The sequence below is a fragment of the Triticum aestivum genome, chromosome 5B (genome assembly GCF_018294505.1).
Source record: "Triticum aestivum cultivar Chinese Spring chromosome 5B, IWGSC CS RefSeq v2.1, whole genome shotgun sequence".
In the NCBI taxonomy this organism is placed as follows: domain Eukaryota; kingdom Viridiplantae; phylum Streptophyta; class Magnoliopsida; order Poales; family Poaceae; genus Triticum; species Triticum aestivum.
Genome location: NC_057807.1, coordinates 551,295,648 through 551,311,689, shown reverse-complemented (window position 1 = coordinate 551,311,689; position 16,042 = coordinate 551,295,648).

The window sequence follows — 16,042 nt, the reverse complement described above, 5'->3', positions numbered from 1 at the left end:
AGCGCGTAGCTGGAGTGCTGGACGGCCTCGTACAGAATCTGGAAAGGGGAGGAAGACGATGTGTACAGAGAGTTCAGATCGCTCGATTTAGATGTACTACAAGGACAATTTTGCAAATGTACCGGCAGCCCATCACGGCACCGAATCCTGTCCCTCTCTTTCGAATCCAATGGCCCATACATAGTTGGTGCATCTGGTGCACCAGTCTGTTCGTTTCACCAGATATGTTCTCTACTACACCTAGCTATCTCCACCCTAGTCTCAAATAGTATCTATCGTCTATTTACATGGACTTCATGCCCAACATACTAGACATCAAAGCCTTCCGGATTCAACAGGTGGAGGGTAGCACCAACGACATTGCACACTATGGCTTGGTAGGTGTCAGGATGCCAAATTTTAGTTCCACAATGAGAACAATAATGTGCTTCGGATAGGTGTCATCTATCTGCAATAATTGTGCTAGCACTTATGCATCGGGTAGACCAAAAGTACAGTAAGACCTGATAAACACCACAAAGATGATCCGTCAGGTAGGTCCATAAGTCCATAAAACAGAACTAGTTTCGGCAAGGACCGCTTTAGCTGAACTCGTTGCATATATGGAGCTCCGAATCACAACAGAACCTAGATTTATTTGGACTGGACCGGCAGCTACTTTCTTCCCACCTCGTGTCTTAGCCCTGCTTTTCTCCGAAAAGGAGGTTAGATTCCCCGGCCTCTGCATCAATTGATGCACACAACCATTTTTATTAAACTTGATGTCAGGCACCGAGACCAAAATCAAAAAGTGGAGTACATAGCAAAAGCAACTATGGTAGAACCATTACAAGATATGAACGCAACACCTACGACTATGTCGAATAATTCTTCCGCGGCAACACCTTCAAGAAGGGATAAACGCCCTCACGCCACCGTCTTCATAGAGATAAGATCCTCAACCAGATAACGATACAAGCACGTTGTTGCTGAGCCTGACCAACAAAGGCCAGAACAAGGGTTATCATCCCGGACATGAAGTGTGTTCCAAGCATTATCTTGGCAACAGATCTTCACACTATCACGCCTCCCAGTCCTCCACGCTAGGCCAGAGTGGAACTAGCAGATAGGTGGGATGTACGCCCACCAAAGATCATCACCATGGCCATGAGGAGGTCGTTCACCTCGCGGTGCTGAACTAGCCGCTGCCACTTTACAGTCGCATGAACGGACCAGCAGCATCCACCATAACCCCGAGGCCATTGCCCCAGCGTCCTCCATTGAGCCGCATGCCTCCATGCTTGACGTGTTTGGGTCATCCTTGGGTGTTAGATCTGCTGTAAACAGGGCCGCTGTCGCTGCTGGCGCAACATCCTCTACCATCGGACTAACCACTCTCAGCGACCATGCAACACCGATTGGGCCAAAAACTATGATAGTGCATGGACGCATAGTTTTTTTCCTTTGTGCTGAATGTCAGATACGCAATTTTTCTTATGGAACTATATGTACCCATGTTTTGCGTCTGTTGCAGATCATTTGGCTGTATTTCATGGGTTTCAGGTTGATTTGGGTGGGGATTAAGGATAAGACATGTCAAATCTCCACCAAGGGCATTTGCTAGTAGCTTAATGTTGCAGGTTAACTGATACGTTCCATAATGCACATCTAGTATTTGTCTCAACAAATCGTAGTGGTACATTGACCTATTTGATCTGCAACGGTACAACAGCAATTACCATGCATGTATATTGACAATCTCACACTTTTATCTTTTTTTATTGCAAGCGTGTGCCACCATTTTATAACCAAGGCCATCGTCAGTCAGCTCTTTAATGTGAAGATTATACGTACTACGAGTGAACCATTGAATAAACATGATTGCAAGGATGAGTCGGGCAGCCATTTAAAACGAGCGGCAAGCTGGTCGGTTGTTTCTCCTTGCCATTGACTGACTGTACACTTGTTTACTCGTTGTATTTTGCACCTTGGTTTAACATTTTGTTTCGTGAAGGTATATACCACCGGTCTACCCTTTTGCATCCCCTTAATGTCTTTAGTTTGGCTGGGCCGAGCTATTTCCTCTCTGGTTTCACTGCAGATCTTTAGGCTGCTGGACTGCACTGCTGATCCGAGGAGTGGAGGGGCATGACCCAGTCAATTTTCAGTTTTAGTTTTAGATGTTCCATACCATCAGGCAGAGCCCCCAGCCGGCCTAGGACGCTTTGTTCTGGTGTCATGCATTCCTCATCTCAGTGCTGTGCAGAACTTGTGTCATGTATTCATCATGGCTGGGATGGCGCAACAAATATGAACAAACCTACGTTCAATAATGAAATTCCGTAAGATATGAATTACGTGTTTTACTAAAGGTGTCAAACAGTTCGCGACTGGTCCTCATTTCTACATGTCTGAGTGATCTATAAGGCAATGAGAATTACTAAAAAAACAAAGTCAAGCCTTGTTTTGGACACTAAATAGACTAAACTGGCTGTGCTTCAGGATGAGACACATTTATATTCTACAATTAATGATCCATTAAAGTACAATGTGTATTGCATAGAGACACAGTATTAAAACGACCGAGCACATAAGCTAATGCCTCTTCTTAATTTTCCGTTACAAGATGACACAACAACCCCATGTTGCGTCAAATGGAGCCTACACACTTTTGTCAATCTTTTGTCCTCCCGGAAATCTTTCTCCTAAATATATGAACTGTTCAACCATATGTAAAAACTATTAATTGATTTTTTTAGAAAGGGAAGTCTTTGATTCAATACTTTGTAAAAGTAAAAAACCAATTAACACAACAATAGAAGTATTCTTAGCTAGATTGACACACCAATACAAATGGTAGTGTGCAAAAAAAATTATACTATTAAAAGGAAGTGCAAGCACGCCGAGTTTACAAATTAAAGTTGTTGCTATCGGTAACACCAAACTACATATTGATGAAGTGAAACAACACATTACAACGTCTATATACATACAGAATGATTATTTATGAAAGGTAGGCAGATAACTAATTAAGGTGCATCACAGATGACACGGGTAGATGGGACTTTGCAACCCTCTTACTCACTCTGGCCTGGTGTATAGGACGTGCACGTGTTTTGGGGGCCTTCGATCTAAATTCTGCTGAAATGCAGAAATACAATTGTTTTTAGTCACAACTTGAAAATGCAGCATCTTCAGACTCCTGGTTGTACCCAATTATTATCCCAGTCCTTTTAGTAGGCATGCTCGGCAAATGCTTTAGAAAGGCACTTATAGTGTTTAGTTGCAACCACTGTATTTAGTTAGTGCCAACGTTCTTTTAACCCGATGTTACTTTTACATATATTTTATTTTAAAAATGTTGGGATGTTGGAAGGTCTTCATGAATACACATACAGACTTGTTGATTTGACTATTCAACTTCTCACAGTTATGCCATACCTTGGTGTAATTATTTGCCTTGACGAGACATATAGACATACTAACTTGTTGATTTCACTATTCTATGGTTCATTTTAAGTAATACCACTACTACGATAAGACATGGATGATTCTTGCACAAATTTTACACCTAAAATCAACTTGAACATAATATACATCTGGAAATATTAGAAGAGTGTACAGTTGGAAGAGTTCCACAAACTCCTACAAGCAAACACATCACTCCAAAAATATGACGTATGTATTTATATCATCTCAAATATTCTTCTTTTTTTCATCTGAAAGCCAACTTAATATATTTGACAGGGCATACATACTAGTACCATTGTTGAGGAACTCGTTAACTGGTAGCTGCTCGGTTGGTTGGCGAGTAGGGGGTTAATAGGCTAATTAGCAAGTTAATCGGTAAGTTAATCCATTAATTGGACGATTTATCAGTTTTTGGCTACTTGGTGAGCCTGTGAGTAGGGATTAATTTCCAAGTTAACTATTTAATCGGACGAATTCTTGAACAGGCACTAGTACTAACGACTTGAGGTTGATGCACGTTTTTCCACCATGTCTCGTTGCACAATTCTTGTGTCAAAATAGAGATGAGACGAAAGTTAATGGCAAAAAAAGGTTAGTTGCTGTATAGGTAGGGCATGCACCTCAAATCCCCAAAGAACAGATGAAACGTAAGGCATAAAAGGGACTACTATCATCTATATTCCAAATTAATTAATTTACCAGCTTCTTTCTATGTCTTCGTCTTGAGTTCATGGTTCATATTATATTTTTCCACAGTTACACACTTGAATACTTGGGTTAACATGGCTCATTTCTATGGATGAGTATATATATAATGGTAAGCTGCTCCGAAGAGGAAAAATGTCTAAGATAAAATGGCTTATACAGAAGGTCGGTGAGCTGAAAACATGCTTGAGTATGATCTCAAGAAGTACTAATACTGGACCTAGATGGAGCTTTGAAGCTTGACTGTAATGATCTTTTTCACCAGGGTTGTCTACGTATCTTGGACAAGTTGGTCATACTTATGCAACCTTTTATTTCGTAATATAAAACCTGGGAGTTTGCTTGGCAATAAAGAGTTAAGATAGTGAGCATCTTTGTATGCCATCTTGACATGTATCACGAGTGCCTTTATATATTTGTTTGTCCAGCTATGAGTATGACTTGTTTTGGCTGGCCTAGATAACTTGATTCGCGAGGGCGGATGTTATATTGCTACTACACTGTATGAACATTAGTCATGCAGGAGAGTAGTGTTGGGTACCACACCAAGATGTTATTATCTCACATAGGGTGCTCCCAACCAAAATTCATGGAGCCAAGAAAAATGGGTGGTGAAACAAATACACATCCACAAAGTTTTGCTTCCCTGCCTCCTCTTCCAGTTCCGAGCACATGGGGCACTCTGGCATGAAAAATCAGAATTCGTACCACGGGACATCAACAAGGGGGAGGATGACACACTATGGGATTAGGAGATACCGGGATTACAGACACACCAATAATCGATCCTCTGTGGTGGTACACTGGTATCGTGTCATTCAGTCTCAGTTCTGTTATGTCTTTAGACGTCACAGGAGGCACATCTGCCGTCTCATGTGCTGGGCTCTCGGACGCCTTCCATTATGCTGGTGAAGCTACTCTGTGAATTTCTGCTTTAGTGTCTATGTTTTTAGGCTAGCCTTTGTTGTGATTTTCTTGTCCATGGTGGGATGAGATTGTTTGCGGAGCTCCTTGTCTTTCCCTAAGCTTGAGTTCTAGATGTGGGGTCTTTGCGTATGCTATTGTGGGTCACTCAGGAGGTGTTGAGTGTTGGGCATTTCGGTTTGGTTTCTTTCTTTTCTATAATTTTGTTTTTGCACCTCCTTTATGCCTTTCTGCATTTCCAGTGAACACCTAGTGACCACCAGACTGAGGCACTGTGTGAAGATAGCACTCAGCACCATTAGTACACATCTGACAACAGTTTAAGTGAAGAAGGAACGTCTGAGACAAATTCAGAAATAGAGGAGCTACAACCTCAAGCAGGTAAATTGGTCAAGCCCTGAACCGCGCCTTTTGAAGGGACCACACATACCAAACCCATATTTTTTCAGAAGCCCGATGTGGGCATGCTGACATAAGGCAAGGTGCTCAACGGCTGTATTCACCTGCAGATTAGAAACTTGAGAAAGAAGAGGAACTATCTCCTCATCTCTGTCACAACGTGTTGAACTAAAACATATTGACCTTGCCCTATTACATCTATTATTTATTTATTTATACAAAGTAATAAAAATCCACTTTAACGTTTCATGTGGCATTTGCTTTCCACCATGTCTCATATCTGGTGTAATGTTGGAGGTTTTTCGCAGTTTTTTATGCTCACTTCTATCAAAGGAATTAGCATAGCGTTATTTGGTCTGGCTCGGAAAATAAGTGTGACATTGATTAAATGATTGCATCTATGGAATGTCACCTATTTAAAATGAGCAAGAACACACACACGTTTCTCTATCTTCCTTTTGCATTGCCTGACTATGGAAATATTGGCACAACAGTGTGTAGGCCGTGAAGAAAAGCATTTGACTACTAGGTTATTTCATGCACTTCAACTACAGATGCTAGAGCTAGGATGATTGTAAAAAGAAAGCTGGAGTTAGGATTGGGAGGAAACAGGATGCTGCTGTTAGGAACCTTGTTAGTCAGGAGGATGAGCACCGGACTGAGTCACTGGGTGATGCAAGGACTCGACACAACTGGGACATCATCGACGAGAGTTTAACCGAAGAAGGAACATTTGAGGCAAATTCGAAAATAGAGGAGAAAGTGCCTAAGCCAGGTGAATTAGTCAAGCCATGAACCGCACCGTTCAAAGCGATCGCACCAACCAAACCCAAAGTTGGTCATACGGCAAGGTGCCCAGCAGCTGTACTCATCTACTGATTATAAACTTGAGAAAGAACAACTCTCCCCTCATCTCTGCTTCCCCTCACGGCCTCACCTACTCTGATTTCTCTGCTTCTCTTCCCCAATTTTCCTGTAGCCCAAAAATCCCTTTATCCACAATGTAGCTTGAGGTACAGAAAACCACACTCATTTGGATTTAAATTTCGAAGTGAGAGTAGTAAATATTCAGGAGTAATGTTTGGGTTCCTAACAAGTGTCATAGGGCCTCTCAGTTCACGAGACACCTTTTTCCATTCCAACTTCTGGAGGTGTAGAAGCGGGAGCATATGGTACGGACAACTATCTTCGTGCGCGGGACTCGGGCGCAGCTGCCAGGCTCTGTGCCTCACGGTCTTGCGACGGAGTTTGACATGGAATGTCAGCGTTCGATTTTGTGGTAAAGATTTCGTCAACCCAAGCCGGCGACGGGAAGCTGGTGATGTGCAGGGTTAGGGGGGTTGGTGGCGCCGCCCAGGCTTTGTCCGCACCTTTTGATCTGCGGAAAGTTCATGAACTGCTGGCTGCTGCTGCTACTCTGCAGGGGAAGGCAAAGTATTTTCATGGACTAATAGTCAGAGTCACATTTCTTCTTGTATTTCTGGTCACGAAGTCGATCATATCACAATGAAATTAATCATTCGAGTCCTTTTTATGAATGCTGACCAAAGATAGGATCTGATCCACTTGTACGCGTGTTACATGGAAGAGAAGTATTTATATATCAGTCGAACACACGCTATTCATATATGAATACTTTCCTTATTTATGCCCACAAAATATCTAGACCTTGTCGTGTTACATCAATTAATTATTTATTGCATAGTGAGAAAAATCCACTTTTATGTTTCTTGTGGACTTCTGTGCTGCTATTTATACTCACTTCTATCAATCAAGTTGCCATAGCTAGCGTTAGTTGGTTTGGGCCTGGGCATTTCTCTACCCTCCGTTTGCCTTTGCTTGACTACACAAATGCTTCCACAAAGACGTGCACCTCATGCCTAGATAGAAAGATATTATTTTTTTTGAAACTCAAAAACGTTCCTTTATTTAATCATCCCACCTGGGGATCTCGTCCGAAATAATATGCAAAATAACATCCGGGGGCATCTGGTGCCACACCGTACAAAGACGTTCAGTCACCGCTGTTCTAGCAAGCAAGTGACCAGCAGTGTTTGCTCCACGTCTAGTCCACGCAATCTTCCACTCATCCCGCGATGCCAGAATATGCTTGATTTCTTCAATCAGCGGTCCAAGAGAAGATAGATCCTTTCCCGTGCGCTGCAACATACCTGCTACCTCCCTACTATCCGTCTCTAAGTGAAGCCTAGGGATGTTTAGTTCCTCCGCTAATAAGGCTGCTCTTCTCACAGCTAGTATCTCCGCTCGCACCGGTTCTCTGCAAGGCAGGAGGAGTTGGCATGCACCCCCCAGGAAGGCGCCTCCATGGTTTCGGAGAACCACTCCCACACCTCCATGCTCGGCCACCTTAGCCATTGCGCCGTCCACATTCGCCTTCACCCATCCCTCTTCCGGTGGACTCGATTTCTCCCTAACCGCAGGAACAGTGACCTTTACTTTTCTTCCATGGATCGACTGCCACTCTGTCATTAGGTTGAAGACTCTCCTCGCTATTGCGTCCGCTTCTTCGATCCACTGCCCATCCCTTGCATTATTCCTTGCCAGCCAGAGAGCGTAGACTCCCTGGACAAGGACAGCCTGCTCATCATCTGACGCGTCCGCAATCCACGAAAGTAGCCATCTCGACAACGCACTCTGAGAGCAAACATTCTCCGGTGGGATCGCCACCGGTACTCCCAATTCCGAGTGCATAATCTTCCAGAAGTTTATAGAGTGGTGGCAGCCCCAAAACCTATGATAGTTTGTTTCTTCCCGCCCGCACACCGTGCAAAACACCCCCGCCTTGATTCTCCTTCTTAGCAGCTCCGATCCCACTGCTAACCCATTCTGGATCAGCCTCCACATGTGTGTCTTGACTTTACCCGGCGCTACTGTATCCCATAAGTTCATCCAGGCTTTGTGATCGGCCACCGATGAAGAAGACTCCGGTCGCCTTGAACGTTGTCGATTCTGACTCATTCGCATGTGGTAAGCCGATCTGACCGTGAAGACCCCATTTTTTGTGTAGTTCCATGCCTGGTAGTCCGCCATCTCCGGCCCCCCACTGGATTATGCAGTATTTCTTGTGCTTCATCTGGTGCAAACATGTTCTGTACCTTGGCTATATCCCATGAGGTACCGTCCGGTCCCAACAGATCTCTAACTCGCGTGATCCCATTGACATAGTTTTGGCCCAGTGGCTTCAAACTACCCTGTCTCGGGATCCAGTTCGCGTGATGCACATTGATCTTTGACCCATCTCCGATTCTCCATATCAGTCCATCTAGCAGCAAGTCGCGCCCATGAATAATACTCCTGAACGTGTAGGAGCATCCCCCTGGGCATGTTGCGTTCAGGATCGACCCATGTGCGAAGTATCTAGCTTGCAACACCCTAGCACACAGCGAGTTCGGCTCCTGGTGCAAACGCCAGGCTTGTTTCGCAAGCATGGCTTGGTTAAAAGCCTCCAGATCACGAAAGACTAATCCCCCTTCGTTTTTCCTGGTGCACATCTTATCCCAGGCGATCCAATGCACCCTTTTCTTACCATTTGCTTCTCCCCACCAGAAGTTGGACGATATAGATGACAGGTTCCCGCACATTTTCTTTGTGAGTTGAAAGCAGCTCATGGTAAAGGTAGGGGTAGATTGGAGTCCGGATTTCACGAGTACCTCCCTCGCTGTTTTTGATAAGCCTTGTCCTTTCCATCCTGACACTTTGCCTCTGGCACCGACCTTAACGTATTTAAACGTCCCCTCTTTCGACCTTCCTACAACAGTAGGCAAACCCAGATATCTCTCGCTTAGGGCCTCAGCACTAATATTAAGCACCGCCTTTAATTCTTCCTTTCTCTCCTCCGACGTACCCTTTCCAAAGTAAATAGCCAATTTCTGGAGGTTAACTTTCTGTCCCGAGGCTGCCTCATACTCCTGCAGAATGTGTCGAAGTGTGGTAAGATTTTCTCTTGAGCCCTCCACAAAGACGACACTATCGTCAGCAAAGAGAATATGAGTAACCGTTGGTCCACCATTCCCAAACGACACTCCTTTGATACTTTGCTCTTGCTGCGCATTCCTAATATGCGCTGAAAATCCCTCCACACAAAAGAGGAACAAGTATGGTGATAATGGGTCCCCCTGTCTTAATCCTCGTGAAGGGATAAAACTGTGGGACAGTCCGCCATTTAGCTTAACTGAAAACTTGGCTGATTTGACACATCGCATGACCATCTCCGTCCAGTGACTAGAGAAGCCCAATTTGCCCATCATTTGCTCAAGGAAGTCTCACTCCACTCTATCATACGCTTTCATCATATCCAATTTTACCGCGCACAAGGGCTTCTTCCGGTTCCTTTTCCTGATAGCATGCACACACTCATACGCGACTAACACATTATCCGTAAGTAGCCTTCCCGGCACAAAGGCGCTCTGCTCCTCAGATATCAAAAACGAAAGGACTACTTTTAGGCGGTTGGCCAGTGCCTTCACCGCGATCTTATAAAGGACATTACACAGACTTATTGGACGAAACTGACAGAGTAGTTCTGGTGTGTTCACTCTCGGAATCATCACAATGATTGTATCATTGAAACCATTGGGTGCTGTCTTCCCCGCCAAAAACTCCCTAATTGCACCACACACATCATTCTTCACCAGCTCCCAGTGGCGCTGGTAGAACATAGCTGGTAGACCGTCCGGTCCCGGTGCCTTTGTAGGCCCCATCTGGAATAGGGCCACTTCAATCTCATCATCAGTGAATGGCCTTGTGAGCTTCTCATTCATCTCGTCCGTCACAAGGGACGCGATATGTTGCACTACTCGTTGCCCCTCCCTTGAACCTTCGGAAGCAAAAAGGTGGGCATAAAATTGGGCTGCGATTGTGCGCATCCCCTCATCATCCGTGCATTTTGTCCCATCATCTCTCCTCAAACCTTTTACCCTGTTCTTCCGTCGGCGATGCGATGCTCGGTTTTGGAAGTATCGTGTGTTCCGATCCCCGTCCGTCAACCAGTCAATCCTTGACCGCTGTTTATAGTAGATTTCTTCACGATCATAGAGCTCATGCAGTTGGTCCTCAATATCCTTGATCTCCTGTCTATACCCAGTTCGAGAAGCTCGCTCCTTTGCCTCAGTAAGCTGCACCTTCAAATGAGCAATTTGCCTTTGAATTGACCCAAACACTCTTCGACTCCACACGTGCATGGTCTTGGCTGCAGCACTCAGGCGGCTGCATCTCGTTTCGAGGTCACCCCCTTGCTGATTGGCTGCATGGGCTTGTTCCCATGCAGCACCCACCATCTTGTCGTACTCTGCATGCCTGACCCACGCCGCCTCGTATAAAAAAGGGCGCTGCCCTCGCTCCCGTCGTTCGGCCAGTGCCGTTGACGCCTTAATGACCAGCGCTTGGTGGTCGGATTCTTCCGTCATCACATGCTGACGTATAGCTGGCTAGGATTGGGAGGAAACGGGATGTTGCACAGGCGGATGGCATAAGGCACTGATACGTAACTGTCATGCAGCAAAATTGCTCGTGGTAATTGCACTACGCATTAGTTGCATTGTGCTACTGGCTCGTTCTTCTGCTGGCTAGCAACAATTACTGCCCGAAAATTAGTACTAGTAACAACTACGTTGTGGTAACTACACGATCTACCCATACAGGCAGAAAGAAAGCAACAAATTTTAGTCAACTCTTCGAGCAAACCGAGACGTCTTTGGAAATTAATGTACACCAACAATCTTTCTGTGTGAAGAGCCACTACGGTATTATGTTGATTTTTCTGTTTTTATATTGTTTTTTTAGGTAATTAAAACTCACTAAGTTTTATTGTGTAACCATAGTGTTCTTAGAGCATTTCCAGCCACTGGCCCCCACCAGGAGGCTAGAAAATCGCTGCCTGGGGCGAGTCGGCGCTGGGGGCGATTGGGTTCCCAGCCGCCACCCCCAGGCGCCGATATCGGCCCATTTTTTCGCAAATGACCTCGCTTTCCGGCCTAGTTTTGGCAAAAAATTGGCCCGATATCCGCACAAATCGGCCTATACTCACCGTGATTCGGCGCAAATTCAACAAAAGTATTTTCTTTATCACATAGTTCATCACAGAAAATTAATAGAAATGAAATAGTTCAACAACAAATAATTCAATACAAATTATATAGTGCAACAAATAAAAACTTATATTTCATCACACGTCGAGCTAGGCGTTGCCCTCGAGCCTCCATAGGTGCTCCACCAGATTGTGCTGCAGTTGTTGACGCACCTGTGGGTCTTGGGTCTCCTGACGCATATTGAGGAAGGCAGTCCAGGTTGCCGGTAGCTGGTGATCAACTTGCGCAAGAGGACCATGCCTGTAATATGGTTCAGTGTTAAACACTGGTTCTTCCTGCTCGCTCTTAATGATCATGTTGTGCAAGATGACATAGCAAGTCATGATCTCCCACATTTGATATTTCGACTAAGTCTGAGCAGGGTACTGGACAACAGCAAATCGAGATTGGAGCACACCAAATACCCGCTCGACATCCTTCCTGCAAGACTCCTCACTACTAGGAAAAGGCCTACTAATGGCGCACCGGTTTTGCCTACTAATGGCATACTACCGGTGCGCCATTACTAGCACGCCATTAGAATTTTTTACTAATGGCGCACCACTGGTGCGCCATTAGTATCTGGTATACTAATCGCGCACCTGCCAGTGCGCCATTAGTATGTAACACCATGCGCCATTAGTATGCCTCCCGGAGGGCCATATGTAACCATGTGCTTTGTCACACTAATGGCGCACTCTGCCACGATGCGCCATTAGTATCCTTTGGCATACTAATAGCGCACTCTGCCTTGATGCGCCATTAGTATGAATATTTGGGTTTTTTTTTGCTTTTCTGATTTTTGCACATGTTACAAAATATATTATTGGACAGAATATAGACAGCAGCACACAGCAACATCAGATTCATCGAATACAATAGAAGATTAGTCTCCGAATACCATTCATCATATTAGTCTCCGAATTCAAAAGACCGAACAAAGATAAAACATTACAAGTCTCAAGACCGCGAGTATCGAGTTTGTCTTCACATTACAAGTCGATATCGATCATCTAAACTACCATCAGATAAAAGAGAGTTGTGGTCATCACGATGAGCATCATCGCGATCAAACTGGTCCTCATCCGGTTCCTCCAACGCTCCCTCCTCTCTCCCGCTAGATAGCGGGCATATCTAGATTCGGCCTCCGCCCTAGTGGTGTACCCTTTGTAACTGTTACCGCTGAAATGGTGAACCTGTCTCTGACACTCCTCCCAGTCCTCGTAGACTCCGAGAACCTTACCCTTGTACACGACATATGACGGCATCTCTATGCACAAGCCAAACAACAGACAATACATAAGCAATATGTAAGTATGCAACAAAAGGATCGACAGAGAAAAGCAAGACATTAATAGCACGATTCATGGTCCTACTAATAAATAGCATCGATTACATCTAAGTTGAATGACTGTCCAAACCAAAGAGACATACGAATTCATTAAAGTTTAATTACAACATGAGCTAATCAATGTTTCAGAACTACACATCACTACTTTCGATTCGACTCATCGGACAGGAGCGTGGATGAAGCCGCCGTCTGTCGTGATGGTCATGAAATCGCGGTCGTTGTCACCCTGCATTTGTAGCGTTTCATCTATCGCACTGTTGGACGGTTGATATCTGATGAAGAACTGCCCCGAGGTATGAAGGACATCTTGATGGATGATGTCCGCATACTCCGACTGGATGCAAAAAAATTCTTGTCTGAGGTCCGCGTCCTGGACTGCCGACAAGCTCGCGGCCCAATCTTTGAGATTATCTGGTAGCAGAAGTTGATGATGGTCCCTTACGATCGCCCGCATGTGATGGAGGGCGTAGTAGGCATCCTTCTGACCGCCAGGCGGCTGCTTGACACAGCAGAACTTCGTATTGTGTGAGAACATGTGCTTGCCGTACTTACGAACTGCCCTGATGAAGGTGCCTCCAGATTTGGCGTAGCCGGGGAGAACATCATCAAGAACTTTCTTGACATTTGTGTAGTCTATCTTGGAGTTACGGTTCGGGTCGAAATACGTGGCCATGGAATATTTCGGGCTTAAGAGGATGAGCGTGCAATGTGTGTCACTGCACAGAACACGGAATGTTAGAAAAAAAAGAACGATCAAAATCTAAGAAATCATATGTTACGGGGCGGTTAAGGGATGACTTACTCGGGAAAGTAAGCCACAAGGAAGTTATCCTTATCTGCGTTTGCCAGAATGACGCCTTCGAGGTGTGAACTCGCAACTTGGCGGTCCCCAGCGTTGTTCAAGTGCTTGGCACGCATGTAGAAGGGGTCGACTATCACGATGTCCGGGGTCTTGTCTCTAATGATCCGCATCTCCATACGCAGCGAAAACAGCCGAACGAAGGTGTAGTGCAGCGGATGAAGGTTAAACATAGAAAAGATGTCATCAAACCGCATGACAATCGTACCCCCGATGTCGCCATCCACAAAGCCCTTGCCCTCTGGCACCTTGGCCACGAAAACCGGGTATGTCACATCATTCTCTCTCAGACGCCGCTTCTCCAAAGAAAGAACACTATCGTGCAGACTCCGCATAGCACCGGTTGCAGCATTCAGCATATTTGGCGGTAGCATCGCCCTACCCGCCACATGCATCCTCCTAGAGATATCCTTTGGTGAAGGTGGCCTGTCCTGAGCACGGATCGAACTCAGTGCCGACTGGCTCGCACCGGCGCCCTTGTTAGTCTTTCGTTTCCGTCCCTTCTTCTTGATCTCCTGTAATGGGACCGAGTTCTACTCACAGACCGCTTTCTTGAGCGTGTTGGGGCTGATAATATTTCGCACCTCAGCTATCTGAGGCTCGGTGAAGGCGGGAGCTGGAGGCGTCTCCTGAGAACTGAACGGCAGACGGCGCCTATTGCAATTGGATTTCTCTGCCGTACCAGCTAGATTGCGGTCGTCTTGGTTGGGTTCTTGAGAAAGAGGCCCGCAGAACTCGTCACCGTACCCATGTTCGGCAAAGTACTTATCGACTTTGGTAAATGTACCGTCGTCGTTGTCGTCGTCGTCCGGATCCTGTGCCATAGGGCTGTCCGGATCCTATGCCATAGGGATGTCCGGCAGGTCCGGTAGCATTGCGGCGTTCTTGCCATGGCTTGGCACCGGCACGACTGGCGGTCTTGTCTGTGGGGTGGTGTCCCCCGCCCCCAAACGAATCTGGCTCTTCGGCCAAAGCAGCGGCCAGTTTACGCAGGCGCTGAGGGTCATCTCATCTTCTTCGTCGGCCCCAGCGGGTCGAACCGGAGGTAACAGCTCGTCGCAGCCTGGCAGCACCCGAACCACTTCAACCCTATACACTATGGGTGGCATCGGATTACCGTGGAACATGCGGTTGCCCGGTTGAATGATTCTGCCCTTGGCGACATCGACCAACTCGGCACCCACGAAGTGGAGAAGAGTGCAAGGAACGTCGGCGGTGCCCTGCGAAAACATGTACAGGGCGTCAGGGATGCCCAGTCAAAGGCAAGGAGATGAAGTCATCGGCCAAGAGGCTTAGTTACCGTGATGCCGTCGAGCTTGGCTAATGTCGAGGCACCGCCAACGGCGGGCATGCAACTGACGGAGGGGGAGCTTGCTGGCGAGGTGCCGGCCGACGTACACCCGGGTGCATTAAGCTCCAATGCCCGTACCGGCGCCGGAGACACGAATACCGCCTCCGCCGAAGACACCAATGGCGCCGCCGCCGGAGACACCAATGGCGCCGCCGGAGACACCAATGGCGCCGCCTGCGCGTTGTGCAAGTTGCTGGACGTGAAGCTGAGAACTGGGGGAGGCCCCTGTTGGCCGCCCGCAATCCACGTCGTCAGCCCATGAATCAACGTAGGCACCATGGTGTTGAGCTTCGTTCCCAGTTGTTGTTCCACTTGCTCTTGGACAAGCTCCAGAATCCGCGCCACTTGTGCCTTGAGTGCTTCAACCTCGCGCGTCTGGCTTTCCGAGCTGGCCTTTTTCTCCTTCCGCACACCAGCGGTATAGTATGACCCCCATTTTGTGGACAAGCCTTTGCCGGCCACACGACCAGCTGACATCGGCTTAGTGAGCTTATCCTTGCTTTTTATTATGTTCAACGCCCTATTTAAAGGGATGTCGAAAGGGGAGCTCTGAGACGACCCCGTGGTACTGCTTTCAGTTTCCTACGAAAGGAACGTGAACCATTTAGAAATATTGGGGATTAGTTAGAGTGCAACCATATGGAGCTAATTACGCGGGGGTGTATTCCTTACCAGAACAAGCTCAAGCGCCTTGGTCTTCGAATCCGTGGTAAGCTCCTTTGTTATCGGGTCCTCCTTGTACCGGGCCCTGACATAGTTCCTGGTCTGCTTGTTTCCGTTGTATTTCTCGAAGCGGGGCGGTAGGCCTTGCTCGGCACGCTCCGCGTCCTCCTTGTCCCATATAGGCTCCTCCACTCTGTAACCGCCGGGACCGAGTTTGTGTTCCCCTAAGTTCAACTCCCGCATTTCTTTCCCCC